This window comes from Salmo salar, chromosome 22, assembly GCF_965601325.2.
Source record: "Salmo salar chromosome 22, fSalSal1, whole genome shotgun sequence".
NCBI lineage: Eukaryota > Metazoa > Chordata > Actinopteri > Salmoniformes > Salmonidae > Salmo > Salmo salar.
The window spans coordinates 19,425,983-19,441,245 of NC_138312.1; positions in this window are offsets into that span (position 1 = coordinate 19,425,983).

The window sequence follows — 15,263 nt, forward strand, 5'->3', positions numbered from 1 at the left end:
TCTCCCCATACTAAAGATATTTGATGTGTTTTATCTAGTCCCATTCCTGTGTGAGATTGCAGATAGAGAGATTGAGTGATTTGATAGAGATAGTATAAACTGTCATATCTCCAGTCTCTTGAGAAGGGACTGTAGTTGATGTTAATGTAACAGTAAAGCCACTGAGTGGACTGTTCTATCTTCTAGACTGTGTGTGTTGTTCATGCCCTTGCCCTTCTTTTAACTCTGCTCAGGCTGCCATTGCAAGTGGTCCAGTTGCTTAACAGTGGTACAAAATCACTATGGCAACAGCAGCATAGTATTTTTAGGTTTTCTCTGAAGCTGAGGATAAAATGGTGTTCCAGAATCTCAGATGTTTGTGATCATCATACCCCAAATGATCAAATACAATCCCCTTCAAACACTCAGCTCCATTTCAAACAAAAGTATTTATTTCTTATTTGTTAATGTGTCATTCTCCAGTGACTACCATGTGATTCACCTATATTTGGAATCAGAGTTTTAGCTCTCCTATTTTTCTCTCAACCTCATTCTGTCTCCTCTAAAAGCATGTGCTCAAATCCAGCCATTCTTAAAATACTCACCCCGGCTAACTTAGATTTCTGTTTGGTGAAATCGAAAGGAGCCAGAATGCTGCAGAATTTAAGCTTAATTCCTCTTGCCCTCCAATTGAGTCCCACACAAACATCCATCTCATACACAAACAAACACACTTCAACAGCCTGCCAGAACTCACAAACGCATACACAGATTAAGAGTGTTTAAGAGTTCTGAGAAGACCAAGCTAGGCACAACAAAAAGCATACAAATGTCAAAATGCATCAAGGGAAATAAACACAAACAGGTTTGTACAGCTCATCTTTTTTTGACTGAGTATATAGGTTGATGGACACAGGCAGACACAAGCACACCGATTCCCTATCAGTCCCATCTCCCACTCAGTCCATCTGTCTCCTCTCAAACAGACAGCCACAGAATCCCTAATTTGTCTGACATGCGAAGGCTTGCAACGGCTTACATACATTTACTGTGGCTCTGCCGCTTTCGCCTGTCAAAATGGACTGTGTGTGTGCATGCGTGTGGTTATGCTTGGTAAGTTTGGACAGAGGTTAATTCAGCCCGAGTCAGTGCCTGAGGGGGTGACAGTCGGTTACATAAACAGAACGAGGCTGTGACAGAAAGAGAGAGGAGATAGACTCTTTTCCAACTCCTCTCTCTTGCTCATAGAGAGTACACAAACAACTTCTCTGTGATAAAGGATGTGTTTCGATGTGTCATCTGTAGGAAGCCAAAGGCAACGTTGACTTTTGAAGGAATTATATTATATTCAATTCCATCACATGGAACGTCTTGATTAGTGCTATGTTAGCTAGCTACATAGTTGCTTTGTATCATGATAAGGTGTAGTACTGAAACTATCGAGGTTACCTAGCCAGCTACACGTTCAAACAAAGTCAACAACGCAGCCACTGCTAGCTAGCCTACTTCACCAGCCAGCTGTACTGTATCATCTTCGTCATTTTAGTCAATAACATTTTTGCAACGTAAGCTTAACTTTCTGAACATTCGAGAAGTGTAGTCCACTTGTCATTCCAATCTCCTTTGCATTAGCGTAGCCTCTTCTGTAGCCTGTCAACTATGTGTCTGTCTATCCCTGTTCTCTCCCCTCTGCACAGGCCACACAAACGCTTCACACCGCGTGACCGCTGCCACTCTAACCTGGTGGTCCCAGCGCGCACGACCCACGTGGAGTTCCAGGTCTCCGGCAGCCTCTGGAACTGCCGGTCTGCGGCCAACAAGGCTGAGTTCATCTCAGCCTATGCTACCCTCCAGCACCTCGACTTCTTGGCACTGACGGAAACATGGATTACCACAGATAACACTGCTACTCCTACTGCTCTCTCCTCGTCTGCCCACGTGTTCTCGCATAACCCGAGAGCATCTGACCAGCGGGGTGGTGGCACTGGAATCCTCATCTCTCCCAAGTGGACATTCTCTCTTTCTCCCCTGACCCATCTGTCTATCTCCTCATTTGAATTCCATGCTGTCACAGTTACCAGCCCTTTCAAGCTTAACATCCTTATCATTTATCGCCCTCCAGGTTCCCTTGGAGAGTTCATCAATGAGCTTGACGTCTTGATAAGTTCCTTTCCTGAGGATGGCTCACCTCTCACAGTTCTGGGTGACTTTAACCTCCCACGTCTACCTTTGACTCATTCCTCTCTGCCTCCTTCTTTCCACTCCTCTCCTCTTTTGACCTCACCCTCTCACCTTCCCCCCCTACTCACAAGGCAGGCAATACGCTTGACCTCATCTTTACTAGATGCTGTTCGTCCACTAATCTCATTGCAACTCCCCTCCAAGTCTCCGACCACTACCTTGTATCCTTTTCCCTCTCGCTCTCATCCAACACTTCTCACTCTGCCCCTACTCGGATGGTATTGCGCCGTCCCAACCTTCGCTCTCTCTCTCCCGCTACTCTCTCCTCTTCCATCCTATCATCTCTTCCCTCTGCTCAAACCTTCTCCAACCTATCCCCTGATTCTGCCTCCTCAACCCTCCTCTCCTCCCTTTCTGCATCCTTTGATTCTCTATGTCCCCTATCCTCCTGGCCGGCTCGGTCCTCCCCTCCTGCTCCGTGGCTCGACGACTCATTGCGAGCTCACAGAACAGGGCTCCGGGCAGCCGAGCGGAAATGGAGGAAAACTCGCCTCCCTGCGGACCTGGCATCCTTTCACTCCCTCCTCTCTACATTTTCCTCTTCTGTCTCTGCTGCTAAAGCCACTTTCTACCAGTCTAAATTCCAAGCATCTGCCTCTAACCCTAGGAAGCTCTTTGCCACCTTCTCCTCCCTCCTGAATCCTCCTCCCCCTCCCCCCCATCCTCCCTCTCTGCGGATGACTTCGTCAACCATTTTGAAAAGAAGGTCGACGACATCCGATCCTCGTTTGCTAAGTCAAACGACACCGCTGGTCCTGCTCACACTGCCCTACCCTGTGCTTTGACCTCTTTCTCCCCTCTCTCTCCAGATGAAATCTTGCGTCTTGTGACGGCCGGCCGCCCAACAACCTGCCCGCTTGACCCTATCCCCTCCTCTCTTCTCCAGACCATTTCCGGAGACCTTCTCCCTTACCTCACCTCGCTCATCAACTCATCCTTGACCGCTGGCTACGTCCCTTCCGTCTTCAAGAGAGCGAGAGTTGCACCCCTTCTGAAAAAACCTACACTCGATCCCTCCGAAGTCAACAACTACAGACCAGTATCCCTTCTTTCTTTTCTCCCCAAAACTCTTGAACGTGCCGTCCTTGGCCAGCTCTCCTGCTATCTCTCTCAGAATGACCTTCTTGATCCAAATCAGTCAGGTTTCAAGACTGGTCATTCAACTGAGACTGCTCTTCTCTGTGTCACGGAGGCTCTCCGCACTGCTAAAGCTAACTCTCTCTCCTCTGCTCTCATCCTCCTAGACCTATCTGCTGCCTTTGATACGGTGAACCATCAGATCCTCCTCTCCACCCACTCCGAGTTGGGCATCTCCGGCACGGCCCACGCTTGGATTGCGTCCTACCTGACAGGTCGCTCCTACCAGGTGGCGTGGCGAGAATCTGTCTCCGCACCATGTGCTCTCACCACTGGTGTCCCACAGAGCTCTGTTCTATGCCCTCTCCTATTCTCGCTATACACCAAGTCACTTGGCTCTGTCATATCCTCACATGGTCTCTCCTATCATTGCTATGCAGACGACACACAATTAATCTTCTCCTTTCCCCCTTCTGATAACCAGGTGGCGAATCGCATCTCTGCATGTCTGGCAGACATATCAGTGTGGATGACGGATCACCACCTCAAGCTGAACCTCGGCAAGACGGAGCTGCTCTTCCTCCCGGGGAAGGACTGCCCGTTCCATGATCTCGCCATCACGGTTGACAACTCCATTGTGTCCTCCTCCCAGAGTGCTAAGAACCTTGGCGTGACCCTGGACAACACCCTGTCGTTCTCTACTAACATCAGGGCGGTGACCCGATCCTGTAGGTTCATGCTCTACAACATTCGCAGAGTACGACCCTGCCTCACACAGGAAGCGGCGCAGGTCCTAATCCAGGCACTTGTCATCTCCCGTCTGGATTACTGCAACTCGCTGTTGGCTGGGCTCCCTGCCTGTGCCATTACACCCCTACAACTCATCCAGAACGCCGCAGCCAGTCTGGTGTTCAACCTTCCCAAGTTCTCTCACGTCACCCCGCTCCTCCGCTCTCTCCACTGGCTTCCTGTTGAAGCTCGCATCCGCTACAAGACCATGGTGCTTGCCTACGGAGCTGTGAGGGGAACGGCACCTCTGTAACTTCAGGCTCTGATCAGGCCCTACACCCAAACAAGGGCACTGCGTTCATCCACCTCTGGCCTGCTCGCCTCCCTACCTCTGAGGAAGCACAGTTCCCGCTCAGCCCAGTCAAAACTGTTCACTGCTCTGGCACCCCAATGGTGGAACAAGCTCCCTCACGACGCCAGGACAGCGGAGTCAATCACCACCTTCCGGAGACACCTGAAACCCCACCTCTTTAAGGAATACCTGGGATAGGATAAAGTAATCCTTCTAACCCCCCCCCCCCCCCCCCCTTAAAAGATTTAGATGCACTATTGTAAAGTGGTTGTTCCACTGGATATCATAAGGTGAATCCACCAATTTGTAAGTCGCTCTGGATAAGAGCGTCTGCTAAATGACTTAAATGTAAATGGAAAATGGAAAAATGGAAAACGATACAATACATGATGTTCTATAGATCCAATACATGAATAACGACACTGAAAGAACAGGGATTGACATGATTGACATGCATTAACTGCCTCTAAAAATAAGGAAAATAACAGTTGAATCTGGAGCAGTTGCAAATGAATTGTCCACTCCCGTCACTGTGTGTTCCCACAAGTCTCTACTGCACGTCTGCACATTTCTCTGTGTGGACGTGTGTTTCTCTGTTAAGAGTTCATGCTGATTTTTCTCCAGGGCCTGTATGAGTGTTTGGCAGAGCTAAATGTATTTGTTGTATGGTAGCCTACTTGTCCAGTATGTGAGTGTGATGGTCAGCTACTCATAAGATCATAGACAAAACTGAGTGAACCACTCAGACATGCACTTCAGACATCTCTGTCCATTGACTGAGGGAAGCGTGTCCCCTCTGGGGCCAGCCTCACAAGAACAAACAGATACAACAGAAAAAGAGCAACAACATCAGTCTTAGTGTCAATATTGGTCTGTCATGTTGCCGACTGTCATGTTGCTGTCAGTAATGCATTTTTGAAACAATATGCACCATAAATATACGTGTATTTTATGTATAATCGCAATGTTCAATCAATCAGCTCATGGAGAAGCAGGTAAGAATTGTACTGATGGAAGTTCCAAAAATATATATGTTTTCCCTGATTAATCAATTAGAGAGGATGGAGACAGGTATAGTGACAACAGTAGCTGATCAAGGTGGATGAGGCCATCAGATCACTTAACACACAGATTGGGTTAGATTGGAGGTCCTAATGAACAGGTGCTCTTTCATCGGAGAGGGGATAGCTGACAGAACAAGGGGCATCTTTGTTGGTTGTAAAGGCAATATGTTATGCAAAATGCATTGTTATTCATTTGTTATTGCATTGTCCATTGCTAATAATAATCATGGAAGGAGGGTTCCCATTGGGCGCAGACATTTTTACATTTTAGTCATTTAGCAGACGCTCTTATCCAGAGCGACTTACAGTAGTGAATGCATACATTTCATAAAAAATTTTATCTTCCGTACTGGTCCCCCGTGGGAATCGAACCCACAACCCCAGCGTTGCAAACACCATGCTCTACCAAGTGAGCCACACGGGACAGACATTAATTCAAGACGTTAATTCAATGTCTATTCCACGTTGGTTCCACGGAATTTCATTGAAATTATGTGGAAACAAAGTTTATCCAACCAGTGTGTGCCCAGTGGGTTACCTCATATTCGTTCCTTCTCTGGCTATGTTGCCAGATGTGTCTCATTGGGTCATATATTTTCAACTGCTAGAAACAAGCCACTTCCTCTGTAGTAATGGTGAAAACATAACGGTCATGAATCTGCGCTCAGTTTACTCTCAATGGCACTCAGAGGCTGCGGTACAGCGAAGACTATTATCACATCAATTATTATCTGGGTGATTTTTTTTCTAGGTCGCACAGCAAGATATTTATGAGCAATTTAGAGCAGACCGGAATTGCTTGTGTCAACTTGAACTAGCTAGCTAGTAAATGTTAGCCAGATAGCCAGCTAGCTAGGTTAAATAAGAAAAGATGCATTAATTCAACGTTGGCTAGCAATTAAGATACTTGTAAACAAGTCAAGGTACCTACCCAGCAGCTTCTCAAAATATTCTTCCACTTCATAGCCGCTTCGAGAAGATATTTACTCAAATAGTCTGAGCTTCATGTGTCTCACCTGACAACATGAGGTTGGCGCCTGAAACAAATAATTTGTTTCTACAGCAGGCATAAGCTATTACTGTAAAGAAATACAGTATGTTTTTTTGTATGTTTTTCATTTTTGCTGTAAAACATGTACAGTATTTTACTGTGCATTATACAGTGTTTAACTGTTGAAAATTACAGAACAGTTTTACAGTGTATGTGAGTACAGGAGTCTGCGTGTGTATGAGGTGTGTGTGAGCTTGTGTGTGTGTTTTATGTGAGTGCATCTTTGTGTCTTACTACAGGAGATGGCACAATGGCTGTTCAACAGTCTGACTGCCTGGAGATGTTTCTCAGTCTTTTGGTCCTGGCTTGATGCACCTGTACCGTCTCTTATCCTTTTCATATACAAACCAAAATCCCACAAATTTACAATAAGCTTTTTTACACCAGCTTTTCCATATAACTGAAATACCCCCCAAAAAACATGGCTAAAAGCCACCTAAAGAACTAGTCATGATTCCAGCATTTTCACAGACCCTGTAACAAAAATACAGGTATTGGGTTTAGGGTAACCACATTTAAAATACCCAAATGCGGGACAAAAGGATGATTTTGCGGGACATTCAGTGTAGCCTACATGAAAACTTTTTGGGCAGCACTGACAGATAAAGCCTATTGAATCTCATTAGAATATGCATAAAATGCATACTCCGATTGCAACGTCTGCTTATTCCCACACATATTGTCTTAAGAATCTTTTATATTTTTAAACAACTTGGCACATCTATATTTGGGGAGTTTCTCCCATTCTTCTCTGCAGATCCTCTCAAGTGCTGTCAGGTTGGATGGGGAGCGTCGCTGCACAGCTATTTTCAGGTCTCTCCAGAGATGTTCGATCAGGTTCAAGTCCAGGCTCTGGCTGGGCTACTCAAGGACATTCAGAGACTTGTCCTGTGCTTAAGGTCATTGTCTTGTTGGAAGGTGGACCTTCACCCCAGTCTGAGGTCCTGAGCGCTCGTGAGCAAGTTTTGATCAAGGATCTCTCTGTACTTTGCTCAATTCATCGTTGCCTCGATCCTGACTAGTCTCCCAGTCCCTGCCACTGAAGAACATCCCCACAGTATGCTGCTGCCACCACCATGCTTCACCATAGGGATGGTGCCAGGTTTCCTCCAGACGTACTGCTTGTCATTCAGGCCAAAGAGTTTAATCTTGGTTTCATCAGACCAGAGAATCTTGTTTCTCATGGTCTGAGAGTGCCTTTTGGCAAACTCCAAGCAGGCTGTCATGTGCCTTTTACTGAGGAGTGGCTTCCATCTGGCTACTCTACCATAAAGGCCTGATTGGTGGTGCTGCAGAGATGTTTGTCCTTCTGGAAGGTTTTCCCATCTCCACAGAGGAACTCTAGAGCTGTGTCAGAGTGACCATCAGGTTCTTGGTCACCTCACTGACCAAGGCCCTTCTCCCCCAATTGCTCAGTTTGGCCGGGCGGCCAGCTCTAGGAAGAGTCTTGGTGGTTCCAAACTTCTTCCATTTAAGAATGATGGAGACCATGTTTTTAGACAGTTTTGCAAATGTATTAAAAAAGGAATACAGAAATATCTAATTTACATAAGTATCCACACCCCTGAGCTACTACATGTTAGAGTCCCCTTTGGCAGTGATTACAGCTTTCAGTCTTTCTGGATACGTCACTAAGAGCTTTGCACACCTGGATTGTACAATATTTGCCCATTATTCTTTTAAAAATTATTCAAGCTTTGTCAAATTGGTTGTTGATCATTGTTAGACAACCATTTTCAAGTCTTGCTCTAGACTTTCAAGCAGATTTAAGTCAAAATTGTAACTCGGACACTAAGGAACATTCACTGTCTTCTTGGTAAGCTCCAGTGTAGATTTGGTCTTGTGTTTTAGGTTATTGTCCTGCTGAAAGGCAAATGGTGTGAGGTGGTAGGCAATAAATAGGCCATAGAAGCAAAGTAATTACAATTTAGCAGATTAACACTGGAGTGATAAATGAGCAGATGAGGATGTGCAAGTACACCTCCGTACTTTCAGGCTCTGATCAGTCCCTACACCCAAAGAAGGGCACTGCGTTCATCCACCTCTGGCCTGCTGGCCCCCCTACCTCTGCGGAAGCACAGTTTCCGCTCAGCCCAGTCAAAACTGTTCGCTGCTCTGGCACCCCAATGGTGGAACAAGCTCCTTCATGACGCCAGGACAGCGGAGTCAATCCCCACCTTCCGGAGACACCTGAAACCCCACCTCTTTAAGGAATACCTGGGATAGGATAAAGTAATCCTTGTAACCCCCCCCCCCCCCAAAAAAAAATGTAATTATAAAAAACAAATATGGAAAAATTGAAAAAGAAATTATATGATTTAGATGTACTTTTGTAAAGTGGTTGTTGCACTGGATATCGCAAAGGTGAATGCACCAATTTGTAAGTCGCTCTGGATAAGAGCGTCTGCTAAATGACGTAAATGTAATGTAAATGTACAGATACTGGTGCGCAAAAGAGCAGAAAAGTAAATAAAAACAATATGGGGATGTGGTAGGTAGATTGGGTGGGATATTTACAGATGGACTGTGTACAGCTGCAGCGATCGGTTAGCTTCTCAGATAGCTGATGTTTAAAGTTAGTGAGGGAAATATAAGTCTCCAGCTTCAGCGATTTTTGCAATTCGTTCGAGTCACTGGCAGCAGAGAACTGGAAGGAAGGCGGCCAAAGGAAGTGTTGGCTTTGGGGATGACCAGTGAGATATAACTGCTGGAGCGCGTGCTACGGGTGGGTGTTGTTTTCGTGACCAGTGAGCTGAGATAAGAGCTTTACCTAGCATAGACTTATAGATGACCTGGAGCCAGTGGGTTTGGCAACGAATATGTAGCGAGGACCAGCCAACGAGAGCATACAGGTCGCAGTGGTGGGTAGTATTTGGGGCTTTGGTAACAAAACGGATGGCACTGTGATAGACTGCATCCAGTTTGCTGAGTATTGGAAGTTGTTTTGTAGATCACATCGCAAAAGTCGAGGATCGGTAGGATAGTCAGTTTTACTAGGGTAAGTTTGGCGGCGTGAGTGAAGGAGGCTTTGTTGCGAAATAGAAAGCCGATTCTAGATTTGATTTTGGATTGGAGATGTTTAATATGAGTCTGGAAGGAGAGTTTACAGTCTAGCCAGACACCTAGGTATTTGTAGTTGTCCACATATTCTAGGTCAGAACCGTCCAGAGTAGTGATGCTAGTCGGGCGGGCGGGTGCGGGCAGCGAACGGTCGAAAAGCATGCATTTGGTTTTACAAGCATTTAAGAGCAGTTGGAGGCCACGGAAGGAGAGTTGTATGGCATCGAAGCTCATTTGGAGGTTAGTTAACACAGTGTCCAAAAAAGGGCCAGATGTATACAGAATGGTGTTGTCTGCGTAGAGGTGGATCAGGGAATCACCAGCAGCAAGAGAGACATCATTGATATATACTGAGAAAAGAGTCAGCCCAAGAATAGATCCCTGTGGTACCCCCATAGAGACTGCCAGAGGTCCGGACAACAGGCCCTCCAATTTGACACACTGGACTCTGTCTGCGAAGTAGTTGGTGAACCAGGCGAGGCAGTCATTTGAGAAACCAAGGCTGTTGAGTCTGCCGATAAGAATATGGTGATTGACAGAGTCGAAAGCCTTCGCCAGGTCAATGAAGACGGCTGCACAGTACTGTCTTTTATCGATAGCGGTTATGATATCGTTTAGTACCTTGAGCGTGGCTGAGGTGCACCCGTGACCAGCTCGGAAACTGGATTGCTCAGCAGAGAAGGTACGGTGGGATTCGAAATGGTCAGTGATCTGTTTATTAACTTGGTTTTCGAAGACTTTAGAGAGGCAGGGCAGGATGGATATAGGTCTACCAAACCCTAACCCGGACGATGCTGGGCCAATTGTGTGCCACCCTATGGGACTCCCAATCACGGTCGGTTATGGTACAGCCTGGAATCAAACCAGGGTCTGTAGTGACGCCTCTTGGACTAAGATGCAGTGCCTTAGACCGCTGCGCCACTCAGGAGTCATTAGTTAGTTCAATGAATTTGTATTCGCTCTCTTCGGACTTCGGCTGCATATTTTCCGCCATTTTCTTCAAATCTGAAAACATTGTGAAGCCACGGCCATTTTCTGAAGAATTGCATTATGAGCCTTAAAATTATGGAAATAGTGTCCTCTGCGTGTATACTTCGTATTTTGATTAATTTAGTACGAAATCTGGGAACTTTTGGCATACTAACTATATCCATACTTTGACCAATAAGCATGCTATATACTCAATTCACATCACAAATAGTATTGTTAGTATGAGTATTCGAACACAGGTCTATTCTCCTTGATTCTACTTCCATTTTATTCAGAATCCACGTTTATCATCCGCTTCCGCCATCTTTCCTCACTAGTTCCAAATACACATCGCCTGATGCCTCCTTGTTGATGTTCTGTTCCAAAACCATCTAACCAAAACAGAGTGTTATGTTTCACTATATTGGATCATTCCAATATATTGGTATCAATCGGCGGCGGACGGATAGATCCGAGGTGAGGATTTACAGATTCACTCCCGTGTACACCTGTGTCACGGCTGGGGCCCGCCCCTATATATAGACCCCATGGCCGCGACACACGTTCTCTTTCATTTTCTCGGCGGACGTCCATATGGTTTGAGGTAAAAACTTTCTGAAATTCGCTTGGTAAGTCACTGGTAAGTGTAATATCTTGTGTGCATCTATTAGTATGCTGGCTCTTGCTGCCACAAACTGTAATTTACCTTACACAACTTGTCGGCTGGCTTGTTCTATGTGTGTGCTGTGAATTGCTTTAACATGCTGTTCCCTGCACCATAGGCGCGGGTTCTCTGCTAATTACCCTGCTGGGTTTTTTTATTGTTCTTTCCCCTGCAGAGTGTAAGAGTATCATGGTGGGCTTTCCACCAAGTTGAGACATTAACTTTGGAGTTCCTTAACGGAGTTACTCCATCATATGGCTGTTTTTACTGCTTGGATATTAAACCAGCTAGGTAATATTGCAGTTGGCAAAAAAAAAATTAAAAAAAATCAAATCCATTACCTGGTTGCTGTTTTTTTGTCTGACCATTTTTTTCCCACATGGGTCTCCCCCATTTTTTCTAGAGGTACTGGATCATTTATCCCTCACCGGGTTCCTATTCCTCCAAACGGGTCACGACATAAGCTCTCCCAGGGCGTCGAACCCCTGCTCCGTGGCCTTGTTGGCTTGGCTGAGCTTATGGCTTCCCTTTGTGACAGGTGTGATAGTGGCATCCGGAGAGGGCGGTGGAGCGCCCTACTGGATGCCTGTTTTGTGTGGTGTTCTCAGAACGTCTGCGCCTGGCGCGATTGGAGGCCATGCGCAAGTGGGTCGGCTAGGCTTGGACTCAGGCTGGGGACGAGCTCCATCCCTCAGGAGTGATGCGCCAGCAAGCTGTAAGTCCCTTTACTGGGCCCAGTACCTCTCCCAGGCCATCTCTGACTGGCCCAATCCCGTCTACCAGCTGCTCTCCAGAGCACATTTGCCACTCTCCCCATCACCCCAGGGCTGATGTTTGGCCCAGGGGTTGATGACATTCTGGAGCAGACCGATAAAGTTTGTAGTGACTGGGAGACCCTGAGATAGTTCATGCCGCCTCCTCAGGCCCCAGGTCCAAAGCAGACGGACTGTCGCCACCCACCTGCACTCGAACGACGGATGGACGGACGGGGTCATCCCTCTCCTGCCCCATCGCTTCATGCTGGGGGACGACAGCGGAGAGTGTCACAGCGTGCGGTGGAGCAACGACCAGTCAAGTGTCACCACCATAGGGACGTGCTAGGCGCTCGGGGCGCTAGAGAGGCGGGCCCCGGCAGGCCTCGGCCGCTTCTCCCTGTCTCAAAGGGCAAATCGGGAGGAGGGTGTGGAGTCCCCCTGGGTGTTGTCCACAATGCTCGAGGGGTTCCGACTCCACTTCCGGTGCTGTCCTTCAGGGGCCTTCGTGTCACCACGGTGGCCGACCCTTTCGGCAGGGGTGGGTGGAATCCGCCCTGACCTGCCAATGCCTGTTGGGCTTGCTGATGGCAGCCTCGTTGCTGATTCCCCTGGGCCTGCTCCATCTCCAGCCTCTTCAACGGTAGTTCAACTCACACCGGCTGCACCCGAAGCGTCACCGCCAGCTGCGAGTGACTGCACAGTGCCTCAGGGCGTTGTTGAGGTGGCGCTGTTGCTCCTTTCTCTCAGGTGGGGTGGAGATGCTGAGGATGGGCAGCCGGAAGCTGGTCAGCACGGATGCCTCCCAGAACGGTTGGGGGGTGTGACCAAGGGCAGGTCTGCCAGCGGCTGTTGGCTACCCCCTTGGAGCGGCAGGCACATCAATACACTAGAGCTCCAAGCTGTACTACTGGCCCTGTGGTCTTTCCTTACACATCTGAAGGGAAGACATGTCCTGGTAAGAACGGACAACACCACAGTGGTGGCTTACATCAACCATCAGGGTGAACTGAGGTCCCACCGCCTCCATCTTATGGCATGGGAGCTCCTTCTCTAGGCTCAGGGACATCTAGCGTCTTTACGCGCAGTGCACATACCTGGCATCCTGAATGTGCAGCGTATATGCTCTCAAGGGAGGGCCCGCCACCTTGGGACTGGAGCCTACATCCCCAGTTCGGGAGGGTGCAGGTGGACCTGTTTGTGTCCCTGGACAATGCACACTGTCCCTGTTGTACTCCATGTCGGAGCCAACAGGGCCTCTGGGCTTAGATGCTCTGGCTCACGATTGGCCAGGGCTGGAGCTTTACGTATTCCCCCCTTTTCCCCTGATCCAGGCTGTGCTGGATGGCGGATCATCGTCTGCTGCTGGTGGCCCCATACTGGCCCAGACGACCCTGGTTCAGCCTTCTCCTGTCCCTGTTGTCTGGGACACCTTGGCAACTGCCCCTGAGACTGCTGTCTCAGGCCGGGGAACTCTGTGGCATCCGAGCCGCACTGCCTCAGTCTGTGGGCTTGGCCGCTGAACGGCACCAATGGTCCATGTTAGGACTACCATGCAGAGCGCAAGGGCACCGACTCCTATCGCGGCATACCAGTTGCATTGGCGGTTGTTCTGCTCTTGGTGCACTGGTATTGAGGTTGTGCCCGAGTCATGCGGGGTGCAGTATGTCCACCAATACCTGCAGTCTCACTTGGATGAGGGCTTGGCAGCCTCTACACTGAGAGGGTATTTGACCGCTATACCTGCCTGCCATGTGGGGTGGATAGACAGGCCGGTGGGGTGCCATCCCTTGGTCTGCAGGTTTATGAAGGGGGTTCGTTGCCTGTGTCCAGCTAGCACCCGCTCAATGGCGAGCTGGGATCTGGATGTGGTCTTGGCAGCTTTGGCAAAGCCGCCTTTCGAACAGTTGGAGTCTGCCTCCCTGAAACACCTCTCTATGAAGGTGGCTTTCTTGGTAGCGATTACTTCCATGAAGAGGATGGGTGAGCTCCATGCTCTTTCGGTAAGTTCTGAGTGCTACCGGATGGACCCCAAGGGGAGGAGTATATCTCTCCTCTCCAACCCTTCATTCCTCCCCAAGGTTCTGTCAGACAGCCATGTGAACATCCCTTTTATCCTGTCTGCTTATGACCCCCCGGGAGTGGCAAGGGACTCTGGACCTCCCTCCAGCATGCTGTGCCCTGTGCGAACACTGGCTGCCTATGTGGAGCGGACATGGTCAGTGAGAACAACAGACCAGCTTTTTGTCTGCTATGGTGAGAGAGTCGTTGGGGCTGGGTTATCAAAGCAAAGGCTCTCTCACTGGATTGTGGTCACGATTACGACAGCATACCGCCTGTCTGGCAAGCCAGTGCTGGGATCTGTGGTGGCACATTCAACACGAGGGGTGTTGGCATCCTGGGCTCTACTGAGAGGAGTGCCCCTCGCTGATATCTATGTTGCGGCCAGCTGGGCTTCCTCTTGCACCTTTGCTAGGTACTATCGGGTAAATGCGTCGCCTCCCCTTCCGGGGACTGTGCCAGGACCCCCCTTCCACATTGATGGCCCCTGCGTCTCGGTCCCGCGCTGGGACTTCGCTGCTGGCTGCCCAGGTCCCTCTAGCACCGACTAAATCTGGCACGGGTATACCCATATATTGGAGTGATCCAATATAGTGAAACATAATGAAGGTTACGTATGTAACCAAGGTTATGTGAGCTATATGGATCACTCCAATCGTCTACGGTGCTAGAGGCGCCTCAAAAATGATGTAGAGAACGTGTGTCGCGGCCATGGGGTCTATATATAGGGGCGGACCCCAGCTGTGACACAGGTGTACGAGTGAATCTATAAATCCTCACCTCTGATGTATCCCTCCGCCGCAGAGTGATACCAATATATTGGAGTGGTCCATATAGCTCACATAACCATGGTTACATACGTAACCTTCGTTTTCGACACACCCACTACTTTCCTTTCGACACACCCACTTGCCCATACTCGCCATATTGGCATATTGGGATGCCATATTGGAATGCAGCTACCCACTTCTCCGAGAGTCTCATCTTTCGATAGGTGGTGAGTTTGTTGCTTGGTTTGGGTTTTACACACGATTTCGTGATGATTTTCTTGTCCGGGTGTGGGTGTGTCATGTGTAGAAAAAAAGCTGCTATCACAAGCCCCATGTTTTGGAAAAGGGGCAAACTTTATATCGGCAGAAAGAGGTGATTAAGCTGCAGCCACTACAAGTGGTAAATCAATAGCATAAACACACGGGGAGCTATTCACGGGTGCCTCAATCGACTCTAGGTCTAATAGAGAGACACTTAATCATTGTCCAATTTT